Source organism: Thermobia domestica, unplaced genomic scaffold (genome assembly GCF_964235325.1).
Source record: "Thermobia domestica unplaced genomic scaffold, izTheDome1.hap1.1 HAP1_SCAFFOLD_655, whole genome shotgun sequence".
Lineage (NCBI taxonomy): Eukaryota > Metazoa > Arthropoda > Insecta > Zygentoma > Lepismatidae > Thermobia > Thermobia domestica.
Genome location: NW_027656365.1, coordinates 12,706 through 33,091, shown reverse-complemented (window position 1 = coordinate 33,091; position 20,386 = coordinate 12,706). Strand labels below are relative to the sequence as shown.

The following is a 20,386-nucleotide window of genomic DNA, read 5'->3' as shown; positions in this document are numbered from 1 at the left end:
CTCCAATCACAAAAAGAAGCTCCTGGATTTAAATTACGTGTGCAAACAAAAACTGTAATAACGCAACTAGCAAAAGTACCCTTCTTCACACAAGATGAACGATTTGGATTTGAAACTTGAAGAGCTTCTAAGATACTCTATAAAATTTGGACCCCTCCCCTGGACACGCATTTTAAACCTGTGGAAAATGGCGTGGAATATAAACACAACCGATTGTTTCGTTAAGGATTAGTGTGGTACATAAACACACAAAACTTGGACGGAGAGAACGGATGGCCTCATTTGCATTTACTTTGTACAGTCAGTGACAAAATTTCTTGGTAAAATTGACATTGGGCATAACGGTGGTATGGCTAGAACGTACAGAAAATTACACTATTTTTAATTTACTGAAAACTGTACTCAAATTATCATTCCATTCTGAAGTTACTTACAAACTAACTTCATCAAACGGAAAGAACTTTTGTCGCCGACTGTACAATACAATGAAAAATCTTTCTATCTAAAGAAAGACTGATTTAAAATAGGTCCCTAAAATTTTAAAATTCTAAAATAGTCTATGTTCTCTTTCCTACCTAAAAATATACAACGCCAACGATATGGATGTGTGCAAAGGACAAACGAACATTTATTTTTACATATAAGAATAAAGATATGATCATGATATTTTAAACAAAGTGGTCCCTATATAGAGATATGAAAGGAAGGAGGGCAAAGGCAGGGAAAATGAGCGGAAACACTGATAGAACACGGAAAGTAAATAAAAGAGAATCTTGCGACAATCCGAAGGTAGATGCACGCAACTTTACACGGACCGAGATCGAAGACCCTTGTACAGTCAGCGACAGAAGTTCTTTCCGTTCGATGAAATTAGTTTCTTAAATATCTTGAGAATGGAAGGACAATTTGAGTACAGTTTTCATTAAATAAATTTTACCAAACGGAAAAAAAACAACTTCTGTCGCTGACTACTACTAGCGATCTTTATAAAGTCAGTAACTATGCTATAAAATTAAGCACTATTCTTCAGACAGACAAGGAGACAGAGAGAAAACTGAGCAAAAGACAGAATACCCCTATTTAGACCTCTGCTATAAGTACTCGTACAATTATGGTTTGCTTTTAAAAAGAACTTCCGTGTATACAGGGTGTTTCAAAACAACACCGACATCATGTGGGAGGTGATTCCTGACACCAAGATAAGACAAAAAGTATAGACCAACCTTGGTGCACAAATGCCTCTTTTCGGAGTTATAGGTTGTCGAAAACGAAAAAATGAACTTTAAAGGTCCACCATAGCTCCAATACTATGAGACCTGCCGTGGTCGAGTGAAGACTTCATTTAAAACTAATACGTGCGATATTCAAAAATACATGTTTCAGAATCCTAAGGTACTCACGCAACAATTTTTAGTGGTAGTTTGGCTACGGACATATAATTTGAAGTACTCACCAACTACCTCTATAAAATTGTTGTGGAAGTATCGCAGGATTCTGAAACATGGATATTTGGATAGGACATTTACTAGTTCCTAGGTGAAGTCTTGACGCGACTACGATAGGACCCACCCATAGTATCAGAGCTATGGACCTTTGAAGTTTTTTTTTTTTTTTTATGTTTTCGGCAGCCTGTAACTCCAAAAGGAAGCATTTGTGCACCCAGGTTGGTCTATACATACTTTGTCTTATCTTGGTGTCAGAAATCACCTCCCAAAAGTTGTTCTTTTAGAACACCCATATTATATATATACATACTATTATACATACATCAGAAAGGATGTTTCACTGCCTTTTCTTCTCTCTTTTTTTTTTTTTTTTTTTTTAAAGAATTCTTATATTAATAATATTAAAAGAATAGACAATCTTTCTCGGCCTCGTAACTTAATTAAAGCAACATCATCATCTGCACCCTCCCTCTGAGTTTCCCAGGAATATCCCAGAAAACAATTGATTCAACGAATTCAGGGAATCCACAAAAAGAGATCCACTTCTTAGAACATAGCCACCGCTTTCAGTTCAACAGCGAAAGAAAAACGTAAAAGATTGACAAGGGACACTTTCGCTGCTAGTCTTGGCAAATCGACATAAGAGTGGGCAGACACGCGTTTTTAATCTGGGGCGTTCTCTTTTCACAAAATGAACTCCCTGTTCAGTACGCCATGTAAATAAACAAACATATCCGCATAGCTTTTCCTTTCAAACATAAATATCGAAGACTATTTTGAAGTTTAAAAAAATATATCAAATGAAGTTTTAAAAAATTCATGAAATATATGATTTTATTCAAAAGCGGATAGATAGTATTTATTTTTGTCCAACTTCGTAATTTGTACTAAATTGATGCTATGTTAAGAGCATGACATCACACAGGCGCGAAGTACATATTATTTATAATAATAATAATAATAATAATAATAATAATAATAATAATAATAATAATAATAATAATAATAATAATATAGTGTGAGGAGAAGCAGTAATGAAAAAAAAATCGTGGCTTTGGAATGTTTTGTAAGAGTTCATATGTTTGAACAACAACAATTACTAAACTGTGGAATTTGGAAACCGTTAACCACTAGTTCACCCGTTAATTACTGTAATTAATTTGGAATTCTCTGATACTTCTATCACTTTATCCACCCCTCTCTTAGTACTTTATTACTGGGGAAAATTCTCCCCCAGGTTTTCGCAGCACCCTGAGTGCACTCGAGAATTACGATAAGTCACTGAAATTCTAAGAAAGAAAAAGAAAAATGTTGACATATTTAATGTAGTTAGCAATTGGAACTACGGATGAGCAAAACCGTTTTTTATTTTATTTTTTCAGAAGGAAACAGATTTGTACAAAAACGGACATTTCGATTTCCTTCCAAACCGGTTCTTGACAGAAAATCTAACCTTTTTAGAAAACTGGTTAAAGTTTGAAAGCCCGACAAACCGGTTTTGGTGGCCACCACTAGTTAAAACCGTGTAATTTGTACAAGAATTTTCATCAAGAGGGGATGGTACTGAAGACAACAATCATGTGAAAGCAGATAATGCATTTGTAAAGGCCACGTCCAAATTTAAGCAAGTGGTCATGGACCATGGAATGGCCATTCCTGAATTGTGAGGCATCCACTACGATTATTTTTAGGTACGCTTACTTGACTGGGGACCGAACCGGAGAGATCGTGCCCCGCAGCTAGAAAGTTCGAATTTTTTTTCTTTTTTTTAATTTATTATATGTAGATGTATTTTGAATGGTGTATAGTGTTCACGAAAACACATACTGAGCAATGCAAAGGATTAATTGGCAGTATATGTTATATTATTCAAAGTTAAACATATGTACAGAATATTTATAATCCTAGTAACATGTAAAATGTTACAAAAAAATATATCACTATATAGTGACACAATACTTATTCCGCGCAGAATCAAACACAACAAAATTCAACCACATTAAAAGACAATGCAGAATATGTAGGAATTTATAAAAAGTCCAATGATCACGTATATATTCAGATCTTAATTTTTTTAAAGTATGTTTTCCTGGGTAATTTGGACTTTTTAAAAATAAAATTATACTATATCTCCACTGTAACACATTCACATACACATTTCATCGCTGTATTCTGAAGAAAAATATTTAAAATTTTCAAAAATTACAGAAAATTTGCAATTTCATACAAAAGAAAAAGGACAAATCATAGGAGTGATAAGTCCCTAATATCAATGTAAGAACCGTAAGAGTAAATAAAAAAAAAGATTTAACAGTGTTACTAATAACTGTATTGAAGTATGATAATTACATTTTATCCCACGGAATTGTTATTTTACAGTTTTACACCTAAAAATCAATCACAATGTTTGAGAAACTAGAGTCACATTTTATGTGGAAGATAGGTTGAAGAAAAAATTTATATCGTATTTATGGATCTTTAAATTTAGGAAGGAAGTTATTAATAACTACTCGCAAGGTTTCTATTTTAAACTTATTGACAGGATACAACAGTAGAAAAGAAGAAGAGATCTGTGATAATAAAGAACTTTTACTGCCGCGCTAAGTTTACTGCATACCCAAAATAGAAGTTCACTTCCTTAGCTTAAAAAAGATCTTACATTAGGCTCCTTTAGTCTCTTCAATATTTAAAGGCAGTAGGAAAGCGTTTCCGAACTGAGAACATATAAGTGAACTTTTACACCCAATCAAAAACTCTTAATTTTGGTTATGTCTGTTTTCTTTTCTGTGGAACCTTGCATAAAGGGTTGAGAAAAAAAGACTCATACAGGGTGCGGCAGAACCGACTAAGCAGTTTCTATCGATTACCGCGAGAGCTGTGGTGGGGGTAGGCAGTTGCACGTGGTCTGCCTTTGTTCAGTCGTTAATATGGTCTGAACCGGTGCACATCGTGGTTTTGCTGTTCGCGCTTATTATGAAAACAACAGATCTGTGGTCGCTACACAACGATCTTTGAGGGGTGATGCCGAGTGGCCTGCACGGTTACCAGATTTGACATTTGTGACTACTTTCTTGGGGGATATCTGAAGAAAAAGCTTTTCCAAAGCCGCCCTCACACCCTACCAGAGTTAAAACAGCGGATTATTGACGAAGTGAATGCCATACCCCGCGATATGTGTGCAAGAGCTGCTCGAAACTTCAGGGATCGTCTACAACAATGTATTGATGCTAACGGCCGCCATCTTGAGGACATTATTTTCAAAACTAAATGAATGTAAAATGGTATATTGTACTAATTTAGAAAATAAAAACATTTTTTCTCTATATAACCAGATTTACTTTTTATTGCTCCTTAAAACTGCTTTGTTGGTTCTGCCGCACCCTGTAAAATGCTTCGTGTGGAGTACTGTGCTGTATGGATCAGAAATTACGCAAAAATAATGAAAAACGACTAGAAGCCTTCGAAATGTAGGTGTGGAGAAGAATGGAGAGAATTCTCTGGGTCGAGCGGGAAACGAATGAGAGGGTGTTAGGAAGAGAAAATAAAAATTTTAGATATTATTAAGAAGAGGAAGAGAAATTGGTTGGGACATTGGCTAAGAAGGAACTGTATCATAAGGGACGTGCTAGAAGGGAGGAAAAAGAGGGAGGGGACGAACAGACTACAAGTAATGGACGATATCAAAGCAGAAAATCGTACGTGAAAACAAAGAGATTAGCGGAAGACCGTACAGCATGGAAGCTTAATTGACCGGGGATCGAACCACGGACTCACGCACCAGATGTTGTAAGCGCTCCATAACTGAGCAACCGTACCGCCATGGATCTGCAAGAATTACAGAAACATAGGCTATATTTTGATGGGAAATGAAAAAAAAAAAGTCTGGATCTGAAATGGGTGAAAAAGAGTGATATAGAGGCAGCTTATTACAAGCAGCGAACCCACATGAAAATTGGGAAAAACCTGAGTGTAAGTATTAACAAAAAAACTGCAGATACATTTGTATTTCACACCGGGAGTACTAACAGTGAAAAAGAAAGAAATTTTGGGACAAACTTCGGCACGCTTATATTTAAATGTATCCACCTAGCAATCTCCTGGCACAAATAAAGCAAAATTAAAACAGCTGCTCCCACACATTTTGAGTCGTATGAATTTTTTAAATAAAAGAAAACGTTAAGAAAACAAAGACTGGAAACCTCATCCAGAATGACCGGACATGTGCTTCGAACAGGAACAAATTGAGTACAAAGCCCGAAACCTTCTTCGCTAAAGTAAACAAATTACCCTTTCCCCCCGAATACTTTGAAATACAGGTAGACAAACAAGAACCAAGTATTTTTTTTCTTTCTTTAAAACTTTGGAGCGAAAGGTTTAACTTCCCTGTGTGAAAATGTTTTTAAAAATCTTTGAATTTAACGTCCCATGATTATGCCCTTTTGGCTAAGGGAAACGAATGATTAAGGCAAGTGAACGATAATGGATAAATCGATGGAGTGAGAACGTGGAAGTGGGAGGAAACGGAAGTATCTTGAGAAAATCCACGGACATATGCTGTTTCCCACAAAAATACTTGGCCGGGAATTGAATCACAAACCCAACGTACCAGATGTAACCGCTCTACAATTGAGCTACCGCTTCTTCCGTGAAAATGTTTAAACTTCTATTCAAGTGACAACTACAGTGGATTTCGATAACTCGAAGCTGAAGGGAACATAAAAATTCGAGTTATCAATGTGGTCACAACAAAAATTCGAGATATCGAGGTTTCGTGTTTCTCATGAAAAGTGATTATATATAATCTTGATAACTCGAAGTTTTGTTGTGAAAGTTTCTTAAATTAAATACGATGACTAGTCAAAATAAATTCTAGACATGAGTAAAACACAATTACAGTACACATTAGTGACCATGTCAGGACTAGAGCCTTTCTATTTGATCTGTGCCCCTTCTGGCGCTGCAGTCGATGTGTGCTTTCCCGTACCTCCCTCAAAAGATGGAGAAGTTGTTGCGGCCGAGATATTTCAATTGTTAGATGCGGAAGCGTTGTCACAATGAATTATTTCACGGACTTCGCTGTCCTCTATCTTGTTAGCCATTCTAAGTAGCCTACGGTCTTCACTCGTCAAGACTAAACGATTGAATGGAAAATTGGCAACACAGCGGAGGTCATTCACTTCTTTTCCGTAAGCAATGGGAGAATTTCCTCCGTCGGGCGGGGGGGGGGGGCGAAGTATAGTTCGCATATTTTCCGAGGGCATAGATGAGATAGACAGGCTCTAGCAACAATGACAATTACGTAAAAGCATAGAGCTATAGCTTCGAGTTATCGAGGTCACATCAAAAGAAATTCGACTTAAACTTCGACCCGTAAAGGCTTTCAGATACGAAAGTTCGAGTTACTGAGGTTTTAAAATATTATGAAACCCTTAAAATTCTACTTATCGAGGTTGTAATTTTTAAACATTTGAGTTACAGAGGTTATTTTAACTAGGGATGGACAAAACCGGTTTCTAGAAAAACCGACATTTCGGTCGGTTTTTCACCGAAACCGGTTTCGGTTTTCACCGACACTGGTTTCGGTGAAAACTTTTGGAAAACACTTAAAACTATTTTTGTGAAAACGGATTCGGTTACTGGAGAACAACGAAACACTATTATGGTCAGAAATAGAACAAATTTTGAAAAAAAAAATACCGGAACTGGTTTTGAAGAAAACCGAATCCGGTGAAAAACCGAACTGGTTTTGGAGAAAACCGATAACAGTTTTTTATGAAAAATTTCAAAAAGCAGTTTTTGTGCCCACCACTAATTTTAACATTAATTGCTATGAAGAGTTCATGGAACGGAATGTGAAAAAAATCGAGTTATCGAGGTCCAACTGTATAACCTTTCACCTAGCCTGTTATTTTACTTACTTTTACCCACACTAATTCATAGCAAAATATCTTTTGATGGATCTTGATCTGTCCCGATCAGCTCTCATACCCCAGGTTGAGAATTTATTTATTTATTTATTTCATAAGAACAACACACTCTATAAAAGACAATTTTCCATAATGCACAAATGAAGAATGATAGTTACTTCTCTTAAACATCGTAATCAACATACACAAAGTGTGTTAATAGGTACTCTCAACAGGTGCAACTCCTGATGCTGTTAAATTTGTATCTGGTGCAGCGAATTTAAGGAACCCTATTATCACTTGTTCACCTGTCCTCCTTAAGCGATTGAAAGTGGGACTTACATGCGCGCACACATTACATGGAAACACTTGCACCCCAGTTAAAATTATGCCTCGACACCATTACTCAGCCACTGAAGGTTTCACGTGATCTACGTGCGACTGAGAAGGAAGTCATTACGTTGTTTAAAATCACCGAACACAAACCCTCACACAGTTTCTTGTAAGAGGCTATTTCACTAGCAACACGCTTCTTCCTACTTTTTGAAAATATTTGGCAAGTTTGCTGTTTCTCGTTTAAGTAAATGTATTAATAGTGTGTACTACGTAATAATATCACTGCAATTATACAGCGTTGCTGAATCAGTTTGTACAGTCAGCGACAAAAGTTCTTTTGCTAAAATTTATTTTGGGTATAACGGTGGTACGGCTGGAACGTACAAAAATTACATTCTTTTTTAATTTATTGAAAACTGTACTCAAATTTCCCTTTCATTCTAAGGTTATTTACGAAACTAATTTCATCCAACGGAAAGAACTTTTGTTGCTGACTGTACAGGTGTCTGCAAAAATTCCACGTCTTTCTCCATATGACCTTAACAGAAAGCACTTGTATAGTGTTACAGTCCACGAAAGGCTATGGCCTCGGGGGGTGGAGGGGTCACTGGATGATGCATCGTCAGCAATAGCGTACCCAAGAGGGTTTCGGAGTTTTTCACCTTCCCTTTCCCCTCTTGAGCAACGTATTATGCAAAAATAAACATTTACCGTATTCATCATCATCCTAGATATTTTGCCACTATTAGCAGGTCACTTGCCGCAACTGACAAGGAAAGGACTGAACCTGTCAACAGGATTTCCTAAGAAACCCAGTCCATTCGAGAAACATAACAAAGATATGTTCATGCACAAAAAATTAGGTGCCATGGATAACGGAGGCCCATTGACCCTGTTAGTATAAAAAAAATCGTAGACTCGCAGTGAAATAGCTATTGCATCAATACTGTTGATTGGAAAGTCATATTTTATAGTTCATTCTCTCCAGCATGAAACAAGCTTTCCAGAGGTGCTATGTATTGGGGCTCATAAGGTACTTTAACAGGGAAAATTCCCGACAGAAATCCCTCCCATCAACTTTGGACCCCTCTGGAGTGGCTCCGGGGGAAAAGTACACAATCCAAATACTATAGGGGATAACAAATGACTGTACCAAGTTTTGTATTGACAGACAGTAGATATGAGGGAAAAGCTTGTATACTAATACACGATTTCCCCTCATACCTATTCCGTCTATTAATACAAAACTTGGTACACACATTTCTTATCCCCTATTATGTTTTGAGGTACATTTGGATTGTGTGCTTTTAGCCGGGGCCACTCTAGAGAAGTCCAATGTTGATGGGAGGGATTTCTGTCGGGAATTTTCCCGACATTTCCCAATTTTCCCTATTCAAGTACCTTATGAGCCCCAATACATAACACCTCTGGAAAGCTTGTTTCATGCTGGAGAGAACGAACAATAAAACATGACTTTCCAATGAACAGTGTTGATGCAATAGCTATTTCACTGTGAGTCTACGATTTTCTTTATACTAACAGGGCAATGGACCCCCGTTATCCATGGCACCTAATTTTTTGTGCATGAACATATCTTTGTTATGTTTATCGAATGGACTAGGTTTAATTAGAAAGTCCCGTTGACATCCTCACATTGCAATCACATTGCAAAATTAATTAACATTCATGTCCTTTCCTTGTGAGAAGCTTCCATGCTCTTCCGCTAACCTCTTCGTTTTTACGTACGATTTTTCTTCTTTGATACCGTCTATTAATTATAGTTCAAGAAAAGTAAATTATCCGAACTTGGGAGCTTGAAAACCTTACCTCTCGACAAATTACTGGTACGCCACTGATTGTCAGTACGTTGCTCTCGTCACCAATAGTTTTGGCTTTCTAAACCTCGTAATTTCATGAAACACCGAAAATTCTCATCTGTCGTTTGCCGGGAGAAACAATAAGTCACAATAAGCGAGATGTTAGGAGAGGATCTTACACCCCTGAGAATATTCGTCAAGGTATTAATAAACCTATAACATTTATATATATATATATATATATATATATATATATATATATATATATATATATATATATATATATATATATATATATATATAAGAACATGAAACAGTATAGGGAGTAGAGAAATTGATGAAGAATTAGGATTAGAAAAACAATGTGTACAAGATCTGATAGTTATGGATTCATCACACAAATATCCACTTTTATATATTAATTGACATTCCTCCTATTTCCAATAAGATGTGTATTTTGAATACTCGTTCATAATAAGTAATAAACAACCCAAGAACATAAATCAGCAGCAACAAGAAAACACTTTGCTTAACAATTTTGAACGCAGATAAACACAAAAATTCATGTCCATAACTGGAGGACTGAACTCGCAAATCACCCATACATCAAGCTTAAATTATGGACAAATATAACAGTGAGTGTCACATTAATGAATTCTTTGAGAACTCACGACATGTTATAATGATTTAGTTTTAATTCTACATATCCAAGCCTTCTGCGCACGCAAAAGTTGCTTCAATCATGACATTTGACAGTCTGTCGACTTGCTCTTTTCATGTTGATGGGTCAACATTCAACAAATTCACATACGCTGCTGAAAAAGAATGTTTTTTTTTTTAATATACTATTTCGATATGTAGCTTAGTACTGTATTATTTAAGATATTTCAGTAGTTAAACAGAACGTAAATCTACTTAAGATGTAAATTTATGAAAGGAATCAAAAATTGAATAAGCATACGTATTTATGGTCACTTCCAATTTCTTACTTCACCAATTCATCACACGCATAACCAGCTACAATTTTGAAAAGCTACAGAACTTAGTAACAAGTCTGTACTTCTTGCAAGAAAGGAAATTGGAAATGCAATGAACATGTGGGTGTTGTTTAACATTGCAAAATTACGCTACGCTTCCGAACTATGAGGATTCAATGCTAAAACTGTATATTGTCACAGATTTCTAGCACTTCCGGTTTTAGCAGATAGGTAAGGGTGGAGATTAAATCTATTTTTGGGACGTTCAATCCATATATTTTAGGAGACACCGTAATCTGGTTATTAAGAGAGTTAGACCCACTTCGTTTGATTCCCGTCCGGCGCTTCCCAATTTTTGGCGTCAATCCCGCGTTGTGAGGCAAATTGGGGAGTCCCGTGAATAAAAGACGTGACAGCTACTAGGTCTAGAAAGCTCCTGATATGCCTGTTAGAGCGCGCTGACATGTTCGTTGCTACGCTGGACTTAGTTCGACTAGTCGCTAACAGATGGCGTTGGAGTGGCTCAGACCCATAAGGGCTGTCACGCCAGTGGTTGGTTAGCGTTTAATCCATATATTTAAAAAAAAACGTTCATCACTACCTATTATCAGTTTTACAAACAGAATCAATATTGAAACCGGAAGTTGTAATTTCTACCACTTCCGGTTTTAAAAAGAATAAGTGAGGATATGTAACCTGTAGGGATGGCCAGAACCGGTTCCTGGTGGAACCGGTTTTCGGGTCTGAACGGATCCGGTTCTAGAAGATCCGGTTCCGGAACCGGTTTTTCGGATCCAGGTCTAGAACCGGTTCTTCGGATCCAGGTCTGGAACCGCTTCTTCGGATCCAGGTCTGGAACCGGTTCTTTGGATCCAGGTCTGGAACCTGTTCTGGAAACAGAACCGGTTCCTCGTGGAACCGGTTCCGCTGGAACCGAAACTTTGTGACTATCCCTACGCTAAACCCGAGCTGCTGGCAAGCTGTGAACAGTATGCTAGATGAAATGGTGGAAGCGACAGGCAGGCGCCCAGGCGGCGGCAGCTTGCCTCATTTGGCTAAATAAACTGGGTAACTGGCAAACTCATTGGTTAAACAGGCAAACTGGCCAACTCATGTGGCTAAACACCCACTGGTGGACCAATTTTTTTTTCGGGGCACAAGCGGGTCTGGGCGGGAAGGCACAAGCGCATGGTCCTCTTTGCATTATTTTTGAAGGTGAACTTTATCCCTCCTTTACGGGTCTTTGGGGGCTTTCGGATCCAGGTCTGGAACCGGTTTCTAAGATCCGGTTCTGGAACCGGGTTTTCAGATCCAGATCTGGAACCGGTTCCTAAGATCCGGTTCTGGAACCGGGTTTTCAGATCCAGATCTGGAACCGGTTCTGGAACCGGGTTTTCGGATCCAGGTCTGGAACCGGTTCCTAAGATCCGGTTCTGGAACCGGGTTTTTGGATCCAGGTCCGGAACCGGTTGTGAAAACCGGATCTCCGAGAACCGGTTCCTCGTGGAACCGGAACTTTGTGGCCATCCCTAGTAACCAGTTCATGGGATTCTGAATCCATCTTTGAAGAAGTAGCAGTGTCATAGGAAAAAGTTTAGTTGTACTGAAAGTAACATTACGGTATGCAACCAACATGACGTTTAGGTACAGTTAGGTTGCTTACTACAAAGGGCTATTATTATATATAATACACGGTAGTCCATATCGGAGGATCAACTGCATGGTTCACCTCCCTCAAAGAATTCGATCCGTAAAATCTGACCCTCTGCACTCTGGCCAAAATTGATGGTGATCCTTCAAGTATAGCCGGCGCACGACGTGAAAACTTTATAAGGGAGACAGGGTATAGAGCGGAAAGAAGGTGGAGTTTATTTTCACAATCTGGGGATGGAAAATGGTTTATACCTGGTCTTCTCGTTTCGGAGGGATGAGGTATTAAGGGTTGCCAGCATGGTGGAAAGAGATTTTCTGTACAGGGCACTACGTACTAGTATTTCAGCTGACTGGACCGACTATTCTACTTATCAGGACAATTAACTACACGAGTTATTTCGGGTTGTAAGAGACAACTGAACATTGGGTCTCTATTTACAATAAGTAGTAACAATGGAAATTTCAACAATAATAACAACTACTAATTAATTGAAAAACGTTCTGTTGAGTTCATCCTTATGAACATAATTTAAAATGCACCTTCCCTTAAACAACTCTTTGTTGAGTTCGCCCTTACTATCAAAATGCCGAACATTATTTGCCCTATTAAATATGTAGGGATTATACAGGGATTGTTCTAAAAGTTACCGGAATGATTTTTTAAAAATTGTTTATTCAAGATCAGTTTACAATCTTAAGAACCTTTCAAAGCATTCTCCCCCTGCATAGATGCACAGTTGCGAACGCTTCACCCAATCATTGAAGGCGTCCTAGAAGTCGTCAACGGGAATCTCCTACAGTGAGGTCGTCGCGGCTGCTTTTACCGCCTCCTGGCACTTCAACAAACGCTGCTTCATCTCGGTCGTCAGGACTTTTGGCACTATTTTCGCGCAAATGTTTCATTTGAAGCCCCCCGTAAAAATGCGATGAACGATTGTTTTGGGTATTCTACACTCCTCTGCAATCACCCGAATTAATCGCCGGTTATTGTCCAAAAACTTGATGCACTTTTTGCACCGACTCGTCCGTTTGTGATGTCGACGGGGTCCCAAGCGGTCGTCGTCGCTGACGGACTCTCCATTTTCCCGAAACCGCTTGTGTTGCATAAAAGTAATTTTTTTCATCCCTCTGTCACCGTAGGTTTTCCGCAGCATTTTGAGTGTCTCCGCCCAGTTTTTACCTCGTTTCAAAAAAAAAAAAAAAAAAAAAAAAAAAGATTGCATAATGCTGCTCTAAAAACAGGTCCTTCTTTTGTTCGACGAGGGTGCAGTAGATACCTCTACGCGGAGCGTGGCCTTGCCTCTACTGCCCGCAGGCGACTGATACCGGTCTCGTTTCCAAACTTAGATACCCCCAACAACTTCTCTGCCCAAAGCTTCTCCCCGTCAGCCAGCATTGCCAACTACAAATCATCATTCCGGGAACTTCTGGGACAAACCCTGTATAACAACACAGTCAAACCCGAACACTGGTTTTCTGATAGTTCAATTAACAGAAACATCTGCAAGGTAAGTGGAACATCGTGATTCGTCTTAACGCCCGTTCATCAATTAGATTTTGCTATATTATTCTAGAATTGTCCGAACAAAACAACTTACCTGACAAAACAGCCAATTTCCTTTTTTTGTATTAGGAGAAGTTCTGCAAGCCAGTCACAGATCAGTTTCTGAAAACAGAAAAAATACATATATTAAAAGACCTTGATATAATTATCAAACTCAAGATCTCATTTAACAGATACACATACAAAGCTAACCAAGTTTGAATCAAAAATCGTAAAATCAAAATAATTTTAATAAGCTCCATGTTTATTCTTTTTCTATACGCGATAGAAACGTTGCTCAAATACTGTAATTATTAAACATAAAATATCATTCAGACTACATTATGAGAAACTACCTTTCAATATCTCATCTGGCCTACTCACTGCGAAATTAAAATATTACTAATTTTACAGTAATTATGTGATAACCTTCAAATAGATAAAAGATAATCGAAATGTGGAACAAGAGCGCCCTAGATATTATTATTTTGCATGAGGCAGAGTTATCACGAGTCACCGAGTAGCTTTCCGTTTGCAGCCATTTATAAACGCGAAAATAAATGCCGATTTTCTAAATGGCTGGAAATCGAAAGAAGATAAGTGAGTCGTGATAACGGTACCTCATGTAAAATAATATTGTCTAGGGCGCTCTTGTTTCACAATTCGATTATCTTTTATCTATTTGAAGATATCACATAATTACTGTAAAATTAGCGGTATTTTAATTTTGCCGTGATGGGGTCTCTTAAGACATACGCTACAACTGAAGTTCTCAAATTCTGGAAGAAAAGAAAAAAAGGAAGATTCTGCCAACTGGTCATGGTGGGGAATTTATAAAGTATTTAAATATTTGGGAAATAATACTATTGCGATAAAAAAAAAGCCAAAAAATGTAATTAGAACAGCCCAAGTACAGCAGGATTCTATAACAAGAAATGCCAACTAAAGCTTACACCAATAAGAACGTGGGTTTCCTCCGAGTTCTCCCACCATGGGACGTTAAACTTAAAGATTTCATTTAATTTCCGAGTTCTCCCATTTCCTTCCACTTCCTTAATTGCATCATTTTATTCATTATCATGATTGGCGTTTTCTCTAGGTTCGGAGCATAATCGTAGAACTACGGTAAAAACTAGAAATAGGATTTTAGTTCATTTTTCTGTGATAGTCTACGAGACCTTGATGATCTCGCCATCTCGTCCGTGGGTAACCATACGATATTCTTTATCGAATAATACGATTGATCCAGATGTCTAGTATCACGGAACGGTCTCGTTGTCCAAATGATAGAGCTCATGTCCGGTATGGTAAGTTCCTCGTTCGATCGTAAGCGAGGTTAAGTGGGTGGCTAATGTAGTTCTCCCTGTGTTTTCTCCGGTTTCGTCCTACTCTCTCCGTTCCAATAATTTGTTCTTCGTTCATTTGTATTTCCCCATCGCATAACAGCAATGTACATCACAATCACAACAGACGAAGATCGTGAATACAGAACATTAATTCTAATATATACATAAATATACAGGGTGATCCAAAACAATCTCCACATTTGAAAGGAAACTAAAAAGTATTTCAGATGGAAAGGTGTTTATTAAAAAATATACAATGGTATTGAAAATAATTCGTAATTATTGTTCTATTGTATGTTGAAATTACGAAAGAACTGCAATACAATTATTGTGAATAACACCCAATAAAACCACCCACTTTTTGATCGGATGTAGCACTTCCTGTGGAACGGCAAGAGGACTGGGGGGTGGGTAATCGCCTCCGCTCACCTCTCCTGCAGTTTTCAGTCGTCATTATGGTTTGGCCAAGAGCTCAGTGCGTGCATGCAGTCAATTTTTATTTTTTCCCCCTTCAAAAACAGCAGTTCTATTATTTACAGTGATTCCACGTAGTGAAAATGTTCCTGATCGAACGACTATGTTGTACTGGGTTAAGAACTTATGAACAACAGGTTCACGCTGGGATATTGATGGCTGTGAGACAGTCTATTCTGCAAGGAAGCATGATGCAGCTGTTGAGCTTCCTAGGGAGAGTGTAAGAACAGAAATCAGAACAAAGAAATTACGAACTGTTTCCAATACCATTTCACATTTTTTTTTTTTTTTTAATAAACAACTTTCTATCTGCAATACCTTTTGTTTTATTCGCCTTTCAAATGTAGGAGGTTGTTTTGGGTCATCCTGTATTTCAAAAAGTACAGAAAGTGGCTGTCAATCGGCAAACTGCCAATTTATCAATGTAAACTTAAGCTTCTATATAAATGGAAAGCACTGTGAAATAATTCAGGCACAATTTCAAGCATTATCAATTGCGTCAAAAACTCCAATACGCTATCTCGTTTATAAAATAACCGGTACAAATGAAATACATTATTCTGTCAAAAAAAAAAAAAAAAAGTCTCTATAAACATGCTTCATATTGTCCAACTCGCGAATAACAGTCAACTATCAGATGATCGATTACAATAGTGCAACATTAACAATAACAATACTAATAAAATAAACGGTATCTTGAACATAACGCAGTGAAACTGCAATACAATAATATTTAAATGTGCAATGAGTATACAAATTTAACAACGAGAAGTTATGTAACGAATCTGAAAGGAAAACAATGCCAATCTAAATTTACACATGCTGACACACTCACACACATGCAGAGAGGTGACAAAGAATATAAACGAAAGAATTCGTGCAAAGAACTTAAAACATACATCCTCATAAAATGCCATTTACATCATCAACAAAGTATGCGCTATTGACGCACAACTAACATTAAAATTTCCATTTGTTCCGTTATCCATCGCTTTTTCTTCTTTAACGTAACACGTTCTGTGGCTTGGATTAAAAAAAAAGAAACTCAGACTTCAGTTGATTTTCCTTATGTAACACAAAGGTTACAAAGGCCGGAATCCACTAGTAACGTGGGTTCCTAGCCATAACTAGAGCATTCTATTTCAAGTGTGCCCCTGTTGGTGCTGGTGTCATTCGATCTCTTTTCCCTCTGAATTATTTCACCGCCTTCGCTGTGCACTGTCTTGTTAGCCATTCTAACTGTAAGTAGCCTACGATCTTCAATCGCCAAGATCATTCACTTCTTTCTCCCCAGCATAGGGAATGTTTCCTCCTTAAGAGGGCGGCAAGGGTGGGGCAGAACTATGTTTCACACATTTTCCGAGAGCACACCTGAAATAGAAAGGCTCTAGATCTTGAATCCGGTTAAGACTGTCTATGAGACAAGAGTTGAGCTATATCGTCTGGTAGGTAACTCTCTCAAATTAACCAGCAAATCCGGTTTGATTTGGCGGCTGCATATTATTATTAATTTTAGATTCAAGTCTGGAAAATGTTTCTTCCACGTTTCTCGATCTTCAACTCCCAATATTTTCTTCTATTGTTCAAATCATCTATCAATTATATACTTCTTCCTATTCTTCGCTTTCCTTCCATTTTTCCTTCTATGGCAGTATAAAGAGAACAATTTCTTCGCAGGATCTGTCCAATTCAATTGGTCTTCCTACGAAGGATTCTGACCAAAACTGTCCTCTTCTCCCCTACCCGTTTAAAAACATCTTCGTTTGTTACTCTCTCCGTCCATTTTATCTTCTCCATCTCCCTCGAACACCATATTTCGAAGCTCTTTATTTCTTCTCTAACTTCCGTAATGTCCAAGTCTCTGAACCATACAGTCCAATAATTCATATATCACTTGAACAAATTCTTCCTCAGCCTAATATTAAGGCTACTAGTTAAGAATGACCTTCTCTTGTTGAATGCTTCTTTGTGCTCTGTGGCAATCAGTTCAACAACTGCCATTATTCAAGCTCATCAATCACAGTAGTAGCCGTTCTCCATAATACTATCTCAACTCTCAAAATACTGTAGCTGTAATACAAGATTATCCCACCGGGCTCAGCTAAATTAAATACAGTGAAACCTCTCTCGGACACACTCAGATACGAACACGGATAGCCTTTTTTACGCCAAACGTTTCAGAAACCTCTTCATAACAGCAAGGAATTATTCTCACCTCATACGTACGAGGAAGGATCAGAAACTGAAGTTACACGGCCAATATTTCTGGAGTTCTGTCTGTTATAGAGAAATGAGGAATGTACGGTAATTGTAATACATGGAGCTGGCAGCTGTGCTGAGTTTCAGCCACCTACCACGGTAGTTGTAGGTAAACATAAATGGCGACTCGTTTCGAAAACTGGTCTCGCGAATGTCTGCTCAGTTATTCGGTTTCTATGGGCTGAAATTCACCGGCAGCTGGTAGAGGTTTACGGCCAGAACTTGTCACCGAGGGCGTCATCTTCCTTGACAACAACGCGCACCCGCATACAGCCCAGAAGACCACCACGCTGTCTCGCTGGAACATCATCGACCATCCTCCCTACCGCCTGGATCTCGCTTCAAGTGACTAACTTGTTCCCACACTTGAAGGAGCACTTAGGAATTCGTTGCTTCGCTTCAGACAAGTAAAACAATTCGTGACAACGTGGCTGAACACGCAAGGCAGGGGATATTGGGTTCCATGGTACAAAATTTCAGCATATTTCTTTTTGCCCATTAGTTTAAAAAGTTATAAGGGCATAATCAAGATAAATGATCCACCCTGCATATATATTCTTTCAATAGCTAATCAATCTCAGACATTTAATACATATTTTTAATGTCTGATTTTAAAAAATGTTACTGCCTATGTTAACAAGAAGTAAAGTGCGGTATTCTTGAAAACGAACTGCTGAAAACGTCAGACAAAATTCTAAACAAACAAACAAACAAAACACTTTAAAAGTAGGCCAAAATAAAATTACAGCAATATTCTTTTAAGAAAAAAAAAAAAAACATCTGAGAGTCTAAAATAGAGAATACAGCTCTATAGGTTACAGTGATGAACTTAAAAATGGAGTGGAGCAGGAATTTTGGACACAGCGGTAATTATCAGTTGAGAAATTCACAAGTTTATGATTCAAATTGTTATTTCTTTGCCGAAAGTAACATCCCAATTAAATCTCACCACTCCAGACCAGTATATTCTTCAAATTCTAATTCTGTCTTCCATATTGCACTCGTTTTGTAAAACAAAAAATGGTGCTAAGTTTATTATGGCTGAATCTTAAATAAGAATATAGTGCTCATCAATGCTGGGTTTAACAAATGCAGTTAAAAAAGCATATTTCATATGAAAAAGACATAATACATGAAAAAGTTTCGTTGTCAGCATTTCGCAGAAAACAAGTGATATTTTCCTCATACTCTTGGCTCAACTATAAACATACAATAAAAAGCACTATTAGTCATTTTTCTGAAATTCTGCGAAGCAAAATCCATACACATTGCGATATCAAGTAAGTGCGCCTCAGAACTCCAGAAAACCATTTTTCAGGTAGAATTTTTTTCTTTCTTTTCTTTTAACGAACACCAAAAATCACGAGGAAAAAATATCTCATCTTCTAGCCTATGTTTAATGTATAAAATTCCTTATCATACTTACGAAGGTTAAAAAAAAAAAAAAGGCCATATCGGCAATAAATGTGTTCATTCTATTTTTTTTTTCTTTTTCTCAGGAAACTTTTATCAATTGACAAGAAAAATGTCTAAGTAATGGTTAGTCAACACACGTGTGTTTCAGTGTTTCATTACAAGTAAAACGAGTTGATTCACGTCGCTTCCGTAGTATGGAACAAAAATGCATCTACTTCGAGCAACTGAAGCATTCAAAGTTTAAAAAATAAATAAAATAAAACAGAACTTAAATATTAACAATATTAACTTGCATTAATCTTAGTACACGTTCGCCATTTAGTAACTGCCGAAATGTTTAATAAACCACAACTGTGTTGAGTTTCCAGATAATGCTATAAGAAAACGTCGCGTCGTTGAGGAAGACACGGACCCACTGAAAATTTCAGCAATTACTAAATAACAGATGTATACCCAACGTTAGTTCAGGTTTACATTTCGAACCGACAAATAATATTTTCAACTTCAAAACTGAAGATGCTATTACCCTGAATCTTAGGCATGATAGCTATTCCAAATTAATCAGGTATTTTTGAGAACTTGTTCTCCACGTGGCCCCTATATCTACAAGTACTATTATTACATTACAGCAGAAACTAGCGTTGTTCAATGAAGTTACACAAAAAACAACAAAGTGGGTTTGAAAGAAAATGTCCTTGCTCTACATCGCCTTACAAATATATTAAGTGTTTTAAATAAAGGTCTCTCTTCGGCATTTTATACAGCACTAACAACCTTATGTACACTCATGTCCAAAATTATTGTCGCATGTCTATAAATATGTAGTTGTAGGAATATATTTTGTTAACGAATTCACCCGGTATTTCTTGTAATGTTAACATATGTATAATCGGCAAAGACATGTATGTGGCAAACTTCATGTCAGAAGAGCAATAAATAAGAACAATAAAACGAAAATAAAACTTTTTTGTTCATTTAGCAATATTTTGTTTTACTCACTCTAATACCCATATTTATAATTCTTTTCCTGTGAAATTCACCACAAATATAGATTTCACGATTATACACATAATATCAGTATTAAAAGTACCCTGCAAAATCATTATCAAATTATATTCTTACAAGAAGGCAATTATAGATATGCGACAATCATTTTGGACATGAGTGTGCATACCATTCATTACAATTTAGGAATAACTCACGTAATGACTTTC

At 37.3% G+C, this 20,386-nt stretch overlaps 1 protein-coding gene across 1 annotated transcript in view; it reads right to left on the bottom strand.

Moving 5' to 3' along the window:
• LOC145677142 (ubiquitin carboxyl-terminal hydrolase 47-like) overlaps nucleotides 1-13,833 on the bottom strand; it is a gene marked incomplete at its 3' end in the record, with an annotated part of 77,246 nt that extends 63,413 nt beyond the window's left edge. The window contains 1 exon segment of the mRNA XM_081747787.1: nucleotides 13,733-13,833.
• Between the last annotated feature and the right edge of the window lie 6,553 nt (nucleotides 13,834-20,386).